This window comes from Sarcophilus harrisii, chromosome 1 (genome assembly GCF_902635505.1).
Source record: "Sarcophilus harrisii chromosome 1, mSarHar1.11, whole genome shotgun sequence".
Classification (NCBI taxonomy): Eukaryota; Metazoa; Chordata; class Mammalia; order Dasyuromorphia; family Dasyuridae; genus Sarcophilus; species Sarcophilus harrisii.
In genome coordinates, this window is record NC_045426.1 from 291,096,036 (window position 1) to 291,107,206 (window position 11,171).

Below are 11,171 nucleotides of genomic sequence, written 5' to 3' on the forward strand. Positions count from 1 at the left end.
CCCTACCGCGAGCTTTCTCTTTCCCTTATCTCATGATAGCACAACTCATCCTCTGGAGGTTTTAATAAACAATCTTTATGCTTTCTACTGAGTGATCTCTGAGTGGTTATTTTGAGTAAGAGTCTTCTACATCCCACACAAAATGATCCAGGTATGTTTCTAGGAAGAAGGAATTAATCACACGATAGGGAGAATCAAAGGTTAAAGAGAAAATGGATAATTGTAAATGCATTCCGTTGTGACTTGCATTAGCAAGGAAGCTCAGGATATCAATATACACTTTTTTTAAAAAAAAATTTTTATTGACAGAGCCCATGCCTGGGTAGTTTTTTTTTTTACAACATTATCCCTCGCACTCACTTCTGTTCCGTTTTCTCCCCTCCCTGCCTTCCCCTCCTTCCCCAGATGGCAAGCAGTCCTATACAAGTTAAATATGTTACAGTGTATCCTAGATACAATATATGTGAGCAGAACCGAACAGTTTACTTTTTGCACAGGAAGAATTGGATTCAGAAGGTAAAAATAACCTGAGAAGAAAGACAAAAATGCCAGCAGTTTACATTCATTTCCCAGTGTTCTTTCTTTGGGTGTAGCTGCTTCTGTCCATCCTTGATCAATTGAAACTGAGTTGGATCTCTTTGTCGAAGAAATCCCCTTCCATTAGAATACATCCTCATACAGTATCATTGTTGAGGTATATAATGATCTCCTGGTTCTCATTTCACTTACCATCAGTTCATGTAAATCTCTCCAAGCCTCTCTGTATTCATCCTGCTGGTCATTTCTTACAGAACAATAATACTCCATAACATTCATATACCACAATTTTCTTAACCATTCTCCAACTGATGGGTATCCATTCATTTCCCAGCTTCTAGACACTACAAACAGGGCTGCCACAAACATTTTGGCACATACAAGTCCCTTTCCCTTCTTTAGTATCTCTTTGGGGCATAAGCCCAGTAGAAATGCTGCTGGATCAAAGGGTATGCACAGTTTGATAACTTTTTTGAGCACAGTTCCAAATTGCTCTCCAGAATGGTTGGTTGTATTCACAGTTCCACCAACAATGTATCAGTGTCCCTGTTTTCCCACATCCCCTCCAACATTCCACATTATCTTTCCCTGTCATTCTAGCCAATCTGACAGGTGTGTAGTGGATTCTCAGAGTTGTCTTAATTTGCATTTCTCTGATTAATAATGACTTAGAGCACCTTTCCATATGGATAGAAATAGTTTCATTTCTTCGTCTGAGAATTGTCTGTTCATATCCTTTGACCATTTATCAACTGGAGAATGGTTTGATTTCTTATAAATTAGAGTCACTAAAAATCAGAACTGGACAAATAGAAATGACTGATTCATTGAGACATCAAGAATCAATCAAGCAAAACCAAAATAAAATGAAAGATTGGAAAAAAATGTCAAATATTTACTTGGAAAAACAACAGACCTGGAAAACAGATCTAGGAGAGATAACCTGAGGATCATTGGACTACCCGAAAATTATGATGAAAAAAAGAGCCTAGATACCATTTTACAGGAAATCATGAAAGAGAACTGCCCAAAAGCAATAAAACCGGGAGGTAAAATAGGTGTTGAAAGAATTAATCGAACACCTTCTGAAAAATACCCTAAAATAAAGACTCTGAGGAATATTGTGGCCACATTTCATAATTTTCAGACTAAAGAAAAAATATTACAAGCAGCCAGGAAAAAACAATTCAAATACCAAGGTGCCACAATAAGGGTCATGCAAGATCTGGCTGCCGCAACATTAAAGGATCAAAGGGCCTGGAATCTGATATTCCAAACGGCAAAAGAACTTGAAATGCAGCCAAGAATAAACTACCCAGCTGAGCTGAGCTTTTTTTTTTCCATGGAAGAAGATGGACATTTAATGAAACAGAAGAACTCCATTTGTTTCTAAAGAAAAAACCAGACATAAACAAAAAATTTCCAGGTAGGTTGAAAACAGAGAAAATTATAGACCAATCTCCCTAATGAATATTGATGCTAAAATCTTAAATAAGATATTAGCAAAAAGACTACAGAAAATCATCCCCAGGATAATACACTATGATCAAGTAGGATTTATACCAGGAATGCAGGGCTGGTTCAATATCAGGAAAACTATCAATATATTTTGGCCATTTTAATAACCAAATTAACAAAAACCATATGATCATCTCAATAGATGCAGAAAAAGCATTTGATAAAATCCAACATCCATTCCTATTAAAAACACTTGAGAGTATAGGAATAAATGGACTTTTCCTTAAAATAATCAGCAGCATCTATTTAAAACCATCAGTAAGCATCATATGTAATGGGGGAAAACAAATCATTCCCAATAAGATCAGGAGTGAAACAAGGCTGTCCACTATCACTGTTACTATTCAATATTGTATTAGAAATGCTAGCTTTGGCAATAAGAGTTGAGAAAGAGATTAAAGGAATTAGAGTAGGCAATGAGGAAGCCAAATTATCACTCTTTGCCGATGACATGATGGTATACTTAGAGAACCCCAGAGATTCTGCTAAAAAGTTATTAGAAATAATCCACAACTTTAGCAAAGTTGCTGGTTATAAAATAAACCCACATAAATCATCAGCATTCTTATATATCACTAACAAAATGCAACAGTCAAAAGTTACAAAGAGAAATTCCATTTAAAGTAACTACTGATAGTATAAAATACTTAGGAATCTATCTGCCAAGGGAAAATCAGAAACTTTATGAGCAAAATTACAAGCCATTTTTCATACAAATTAAGTCTGATCTAACCAACTGGAAAAATATTAAATGCTCTTGTATAGGGTGAGCAAATATAATAAAGATGACAATACTACCTAAACTAATCTACTGGTTTAGCGCTATACCAATCAGACTACAAAAAAACTATTTTAATGACCTAGAAAAAATTACAACAAAATTCATATGTTAAAACAAAAGGTCAACAATTTCAAGGGAATTAATGGGAAAAAAAAAAAATCAAATGAAGGTGGCTTAGCTGTACCAGATCTAAAATTATATTATAGAGCAGCAGTTAACAAAACCATTTGGTATAGGATAAGGAATAGATTAGTTGATCAGTGGAATAGGTTAGGTTCAAAGGACAAAACAGTCAACAATATAGCAACCTAGTGTTTGACAAAGCCAAAGACCCCAGCTTTTGGGATAAGAACTTACTGTTTGACAAAAATTGCTGGGAAAATTGGAAACTAATATGGCAGAAACTAGGCATTGATCCATACTTAACACCGTACACCAAGATAAGGTCAAAATGGGTTCATGACCTAGGCATAAAGAATGAGATTATAAATAAATTAGAGGAACACAGGATAGTTTACCTCTCAGACCTGTGGAAGAGGAAGGAATTTATGACCAAAGAAGAACTAGAGATCATTACTGATCACAAAATAGAAAATTTCGATTATACCAAACTGAAAAGTTTTTGTACAAACAAAACTAATGCAGACAAGATTAGAAGGGAAGCAATAAACTGGGAAAATATTTTTACAGTCAAAGGTTCTGATAAAGGCCTCATTTCCAAAATATATAGAGAATTGACTCTAATTTATAAAAAATCAAGCCATTCTCCAATTGAAAAATGGTCAAAGGATATGAACAGACAATTCTCAGATGAAGAAATTGAAACTATTTCTAGTCATATGAAAAGATGCTCCAAGTCATTATTAATCAGAGAAATACAAATTAAGACAACTCTGAGATACCACTACACACCTGTCAGACTGGCTAGAATGACAGGGAAAGATAATGCAGAATGTTGGAAGGGATGTGGGAAAACAGGGACACTAATACATTGTTGGTGGAACTGTGAATACAACCAACCATTCTGGAGAGCAATTTGGAACTATGCTCAAAAAGTTATCAAACTGTGCATACCCTTTGACCCAGCAGTGTTTCTACTGGGCTTATATCCCAAAGAGATCTTAAAGGAGGAAAAGGGACCCACATGTGCAAAAATGCCAAAACTTTTTATAAAGAGTGAAAATACTATGTTGTGACCCACACTCTGTACCCACAGTCCTCTCGCAAGGTGCAGATGGCTCTCTTCATCACAAGACTATTGAAACTGGCCTAAATCATATCCTTTGATCCAGCACTGTTACTACTGGGCTTATATCCCAAAGAGATCATAAAGAAGAGAAAGGGACCTGTATGTGCACGAATGTTTGTGGCAGCCCTCTTTGTAGTAGCTACAAAATGGAAACTGAATTGATGCCCATCAGTTGGAGAATGGCTGAATAAATTGTGGTATATGAATATTATGGAATATTATTGTTCTGTAAGAAATGACCAACTGGATGATTTCACAAAGGCCTGGAGAGACTTACACGAATTGATGCTGAGTGACACAAGCAGGGCCAAGAGATCATTATGTACTTCAACAACAATACTATATGACAACCAATTCTGATGGACCTGGCCATCCTCAGCAATGAGATGAAACAAATTAGTTCCAATAGAGCAGTAATGAACTGAACCAGCTATGCCCAACGAAAGAATTCTGGGAGATGACTAAAAACCATTACATTGAATTCCCAATCCCTATATTTTTGCCCACCTGCATTTTTGATTTCCTTCACAGGCTAATTGTACAATATTTCAGAGTCTGATTCTTTTTGTACAACAAAATAACGCTTTGGTCGTGTATACTTATTGTGTGTCTAATTTATATTTTATTATATTTAACATCTACTGGTCATCCTGCCATCTGGGGGAGGGGATGGGGGGAAGGAGGGGAAAAACTGGAAGAAGACATTTGGCAATTGTCAATGCTGTAAAGTTATCCATACATATAACCTATAAATAAAAGGCTATTAAAAAAAAAAAAAAAAACACTCTCAGGAGTCATAGCTCATAGCTCAATAACATCAAAACATTCTAAGAGGTAACCTCTTGTTCCTTTTGGGGACAAACTCAGCAAAGAAATGAACAACTTTCATATTTCCTTCCATTGTAGCTACAAACCATTTAGTGGCTAATTACTAAAGGCATAGAATTTTATCTTGATTAAATCATAATTATGCCTTCGACCACAAAAAAAAAAAAAAAAAATTTGATCTCCAACAACAGGATTCAAGAGAAGTAGAAAAAGGTAAAAGGAACTCTTGAGAACTGTATTTCTGTTGTGGATATACATAAAAACCACATGCATAATTTGATTTTATTGATATAACATAAAAAAGGAAAATAGAAATGGAAAGGGGATAGTGTCAGAAAAAGGGAAAGGGAGATTAAAAAAAGGAAAACTATATGCGACGATGAGGCAAAGGAAACCTATTATATCTGAGGGAACTTAGAGAGGGAGAGGAACATTGTGTGAATCCTACTCTCATCAGAGTTGGCTCAAAGAGGAAATAATTGACATATTTGTTTTACAGAGAATCTTCTCTCACCTCATTAAAAAGTGGGAGAGGAAAAGGGAAAAGGAAAAAGAGTAATAAGGGAAGGGTACAAGAAAGGGGAATGGATTCAAAGGGAGGAGGGAGGGATCCTAAACAGGGAGAGCTGCGTGATGCAAGGGGGACCAATAAGTTTAATACTACAGATTGGGAGAAGGAGGGCAAGAAAAAGAAAAGCATAATCTGGGGATATTAGGATAGCAGGAAATACAGAATTAGTAATTTCAACCGTAAATGTGATGACTCTCCCATAAAGAGGAGGCGGATAACAGACTGGATCAAAAGTCAGCACTCTACAATATGTTGTTTACAGGAAACACATTTAAAACAGGGAGATACATACAGAGTAAAGGTAAAGGCTGGAGCAGAATCTATTATACTTCAAGTGAAGTCAAAAAAGCAGGGGAAGTCATCCTTATCTCAGATCAAGCAAAACCAAAAATTGATCTAATTAAAAGAGATAAGGAAGGAAACTATATCTTGCTAAAGGGTACTATAGACAATGAAGCAATATCAATATTAAACATATATGACCACGTGGTATAGCATCTAACTTCCTAAAGGAGAAGTTAAAGAGAGTTGCAAGAAGAAATAGACAGCAAAACTATAATAGTGGGAGATCTCAATCTTGCACTCTCAAATTTAGATAAATCAAATCACAAAACAAATAAGAAAGAAATTAAAGAGGTAAATAGAATATTAGAAAAATTAGATATGATAGATCTCTGAGAAAACTGAATGGTGACAGAAAGGAGTATATTTTCTTCTCAGCAGTTCATGGAACCTACACATAAATTGACCATATATTAGGACATAAAGACCTCAAAATTAAATGGAGGAAGGCAGAAATAGTAAATGCTTTCTTTTCAGATCACGATGCAATGAAAACTACATTCAACAAAAAGTTAGGTGTAAATAGACCAAAAAGTAATTGGAAACTAAATAATCTCATCTTAAAGAATGATTGGGTGAAACAGCAAATTATAGACACAATAATTTCATTCAAGATAATGACAACAATGAGACATCATACCAAAATTTGTGGGATGCAGACAAAGCGGTAATAAGGGGAAATTTTATATCCTTAGAGGCTTACTTGAATAAAACAGACAAAGAGAAGATCAATGAATTGGGCTTGCAACTTAAAAAGCTAGAAAAAGACCAAATTAAAAACCCCCAACCAATTACCAAACTTGAAATTCTAAAATTAAAAGGAGAAATTAATAATATTGAAAGTAAAAAACTACTGAATAAATAAAACTAAGAGTTGGTTTTATGAAAAAAACCAATAAAATTGATAAACCTTTGATAACTCTGATTAGAAAAAAGAAGAGAGGAAAATCAAATTAGTAGTCTTAAAAATGAAAAGGAAGAACTTTCCACCAATGAAGAGGAAATTAAAGAAATAATAAAGGGTTACTTTGCCCAACTTTATGCCAATAAATTTGATAACTAAATGAAATGGATGACTACCTCCAAAAATATAGGCTTCCCAGATTAACAGAGGAGGAAGTAAATTGCTTAAATAGTCCCATTTCAGAAAAAGAAATAGAACAAGCTATTAATCAACTCCCTAAAAATTAATCCCCAGGACCAGATGGATTTACATGTGAATTCTACCAAACATTCAAAGAACAATTAGCCCCAATGCTTTATAAACTATTTGAAAAACTAGGGAATGAAGGAGTCCTACCAAATTCCTTTTATGACACAGACATGGTACTGATACCTAAACCAGGTAGGTTGAAAACAGAGAAAAAAAATTATAGATCAATCTCCCTAATGAATATTGATGCTAAAATCTTAAATAAGATATTAGCAAAAAGACTACAGAAAATCATCCCCAGGATAATACACCACAATCAAGTAGGATTTATACTAGGAATGCAGGGCTGGTTCAATATTAGGAAAACTATCAGTATAAGTGGCCATATAAGTGGCCATATTAATAACCAAATAACAAAAACCATATGATCATCTCAATACATGCAGAAAAAGCATTTGATAAAATCCAACATCCATTCCTATTAAAAAATACTTGAGAGTATAGGAATAAATGGATTTTCCCTTAAAATAATCAGTAGCGTCTATTTAAAACCAGAAGTAAGCATCATATGTAATGGGGACAAATCGCAAGTATTCCCAATAAGATCAGGAGTGAAACAAGGTTGCCCACTATCATCGATACTATTTAATATTGTATTAGAAATGCTAGCTTTGGCAATAAGAGTTGAGAAAGAGATTAAAAGAATAAGAATAGGCAATGAGGAAACCAAATTATCACTCTTTGCTGATGATATGATGATATACTTAGAGAGCCCCAGAGATTCTACTAAAGAGCTATTAGAAGCAATCCACACCTTTAGTAAAGTTGCAGGATACAAAATAAATCCACAAAAGTCATCAGCATTCTTATATATCACTAACAATAGTTGTTGTTTGTCCTTCCCTCTCAAAAGGGACTATGACATCTGGAAGATGATGCCATGATTTGCAAGTGAATTGTATTTTAAGAGGGGGAGAACTATGCAAAGTCACTGGCCTCACTTCTACAGTCATCTGGATCAAATGGAAAGATATTAAGAGATGACACTGGATGCAGTGGGAGACCTTGGCATTTTTAAGCAAAGGTTTTTTGTTCTTTTTAACAAGTCCCTGAAGCAAAGAATGGCCTCTTTTATCTAATGTTTAAAAAAAAAAAAAAAAAAAACGGGGGGGGGGGGGGGGGGGGGAAGGGGGAGAAGAAGGAATCTAAAAAGGTAAAACCTTCATGGTTTCTGGCCAAAACAGAAACAATTGCTAATCAAATTCACTCTGCATTAATCAAGGCCCAAACAATGACCAAGTGAGACTTGAGTTGGAGCCTCCTATTGGCCAATCAATGAGAGCCAGAGTGATTTGGGTTTAAGGCCAGGTCCTTAAGGAAGAGATCTAGCCCTTTAAATTCCAAGCTATCTAGCAAGGTTTCTGTAATCAAAATTTAAGCGATTAAATTTCTGTGATTAAAATTTACTCTATAAGGACAGTAGTGGAGATCAGAGCTAGAGAGGGAGGGAGGAAGAAAAAGGAGGGAAGAAGCTGTGCTGCTCTGGTGGAACTGGCCTCTACTCTATCTAGATGCCTGGATGGGACTTCAAATCTAATACAAAGACAGCTTCTACTATCTCAGTAGGGCACTCCACTACTTACAGATCATGGTTTTTCCTTAATTCTCGAAGAAGAGCATGACATCAGATAGATGATGCTATGACTTGCAAGTGAATTGGATTTAAGTGAGAGAAGTTCTGTGCAAAGTCACCAGACTCACTCTTCTCCAAAGCCATCTTGCTCCAGTGACAAGATATATATCAGGACAACTGGAGATGGCCCTGAATGCTTTGTGAATGCTAATGAAAAGAAAACAAAAGATCAATAAAATTCTGCTATTAAAGAATCACAACATATGATTGAGTTTAAGTTTCTACATGTTCAAAATAAAGTTTCTTACTGCATTTTAAATTCAGCTCAGGCCAGCTGTCCTCAACGTGTATCTTCTCTTAATCTCAATTGTTCCTTTTGATATGCACAATCTATAACAATGGTGCATCTTAAATACTTATATTATGTACTTCTGCTGTCAATTTCTAATTGCACTAAGAATGTGGACCTCAAAAAGTTAGTTCCTCATGTCTGGAATAAACCAAGAAATGGATTGGTTTTAATCCGTTAATGCTTTAGCAAAACAAGCTAAAGGAAACTTGGAGTCAGACTCTTAGTCCTGGTCTGGCCACTAGGCTTGATGTGGAAGAAGTAAAGGAATTTATTTTTCGTCTTATACATGAGGAAACTAAGAAACAGAGTTGTACTCACTTATCCCTATGAGTTCTTCAGCGTGTGAAGTCCCATGATCTGTGCTATTTAACTCAAAACACATTATGAGAAGAAGCCTGTCGGCCTGTTCTCCTAGCCTGTGGCGAAAAGGCATATGGAGTTCACTGTAGTCCAGAGAGCAACCCCCTTCAGTCCTTCAATACGTTCAGTACAACAAAGTAAAGATTGACTTTAGAAATCAGGTAAAAGTAAGTACCGCTACAATTTTGGTCCTGTTCCTTTCAATCTTATCTAAAATTCAACAATATATGAAGTTGGAATATTTAATTCTCAAAAATCTTCCAAATTTGAGATCTAGTCTATTGCAAACTACCAAAAAAAAAAAAAAAAAAAAAAAAAAAAAACTCCCATCAAATTAGCAACAGGACAGAGCCATCAAACACACGTATGTGTGTGTGTGTGTGTGTGTGTATACACACACATACACACAATGCATTCCAACAATCTTCCCCAGAAGCCGGCTTCCTGTGAGGTTTATTTCCACATCCCCTTTTGCTCCCCGGCTCCTAGAGTTTAAGACTGTCCACATGAATTTTAAAAGGCCCATTGTTTCCTTTCCAGAAAACTAGATAAAAACTACTATGGAGACAATTCCCCAACTAATCTTTTCAAAGGAGTGGGTTCACTTCATGGGGAATCCAGTTACTCCTAATCCCGAAAGGAAGGGAGTCAGCAAAGGGAGGCGAACCCGGCCGAGTGGGGGCTGAGAGGGGGAGGGTTATTGATTCACCCGGAATCCCCAACGTGCTCCCTCACTACACTCAGCCCAGCAGGCTGCGGTTGGCTAGTTGTGAACTAGACGAACTCGTCGCCGGGTCTGTCTACATGGTTAATCCCGTCGGGGGGTAAAGCACCCCCGGAAAAGGGACAGAGGTTACAGCCGCTTACCTTTCTCTCCCCAGTTTGGTGTCGGGTAATCTGGGTGTCTAAACCGCGGCAGTCAAGATAGACTGGGTTGTGGTCCTCCCGCCCCTAGTCCCGGTCCTGCTTTCCATGGCAAAGGAAACTCGTAGAGCCCGGGCTGCTGTGGGGTTGCTGTGAGGCTGTATGTAACAGGGCTACCGCTACAGCGGCTGCTTCCAGGCAGCTTTTGCTCAATAGGTGAAATACTTTCCTCCAGAGAGTGACGCGCCGTTTCCTCCCTCTTAGAATAGCCCGGAGCCTGGGATGGGGGCGGAGGGAAGAGAGTAGGCGGGGGCACCGAGAGAGAGATCCCGCAGTGCCCGCCGCTTTTTATTCCGCTGCTATTGCTCTGGGTTTTCCCCCCCTCCTTCCCTTTCCAAGGAGGAGGAAAAGTGGTGTAGTTCGCAGGGCCGCTCGGAGCCCCTTGGGGAAAGGATAAATCCTGGGCGGCAGCCACAGCAACTCACTGGCCAGGGCTGCGGCTCCGAGGTGCAGAGCTTTCAATTCTCGGGGTTCGGCCGCCGAGGGGGCTGCTGCTCTTTTCCACCCCAGCCAGCTTCTTTCTGCCTGAAGGGCGCCATGGCCCCGGCTGTGCTGAGCCGGGCCGAGAGTTGCGAGTGGGGGCGGGAGAAAGGCGGGGAGGAAAGGGGAGAAGGCGGCGCTTCGGGACTGAAAGGGCGGTGGCAGCTCTCTCTGGGCCGGGCGGGAGCTCGAGCTAGGTGAGAGCCCGCCGCCGCTCCCTGCTCTCTGCTCCCTGCTCCCACCTAGGAACAGCTGTACTCTGCAGCCGCGGTCCTGGCGTCCCACCGAACCTGCAACCTTACTCCTGCGGTCCGGGAAAGGAGGCACTGCTTCCATTTCACATTCAGGAATTCGCTCTACTTTCCCAACGTCCCCACGCTTGGTGGAGGGGAAATTGCGACTGCTTTTCTCTCGCGTATCCTCTCACTTTATGGAATCTTGGT

The 11,171-nt window shown here is 38.2% G+C and overlaps 1 protein-coding gene across 1 annotated transcript in view; it reads right to left on the reverse strand.

The window, feature by feature from the left end:
- The window catches only part of CEMIP2 (cell migration inducing hyaluronidase 2), a 112,097-nt gene extending 101,319 nt beyond the window's left edge, over positions 1-10,778 (reverse strand). Inside the window, exon 1 of the mRNA XM_003761640.4 lies at positions 10,192-10,778. The gene's annotated coding sequence lies outside the window, so the exon portion shown is untranslated. The remainder of the gene's footprint in view (positions 1-10,191) is intronic.
- Positions 10,779-11,171: the final 393 nt, after the last annotated feature.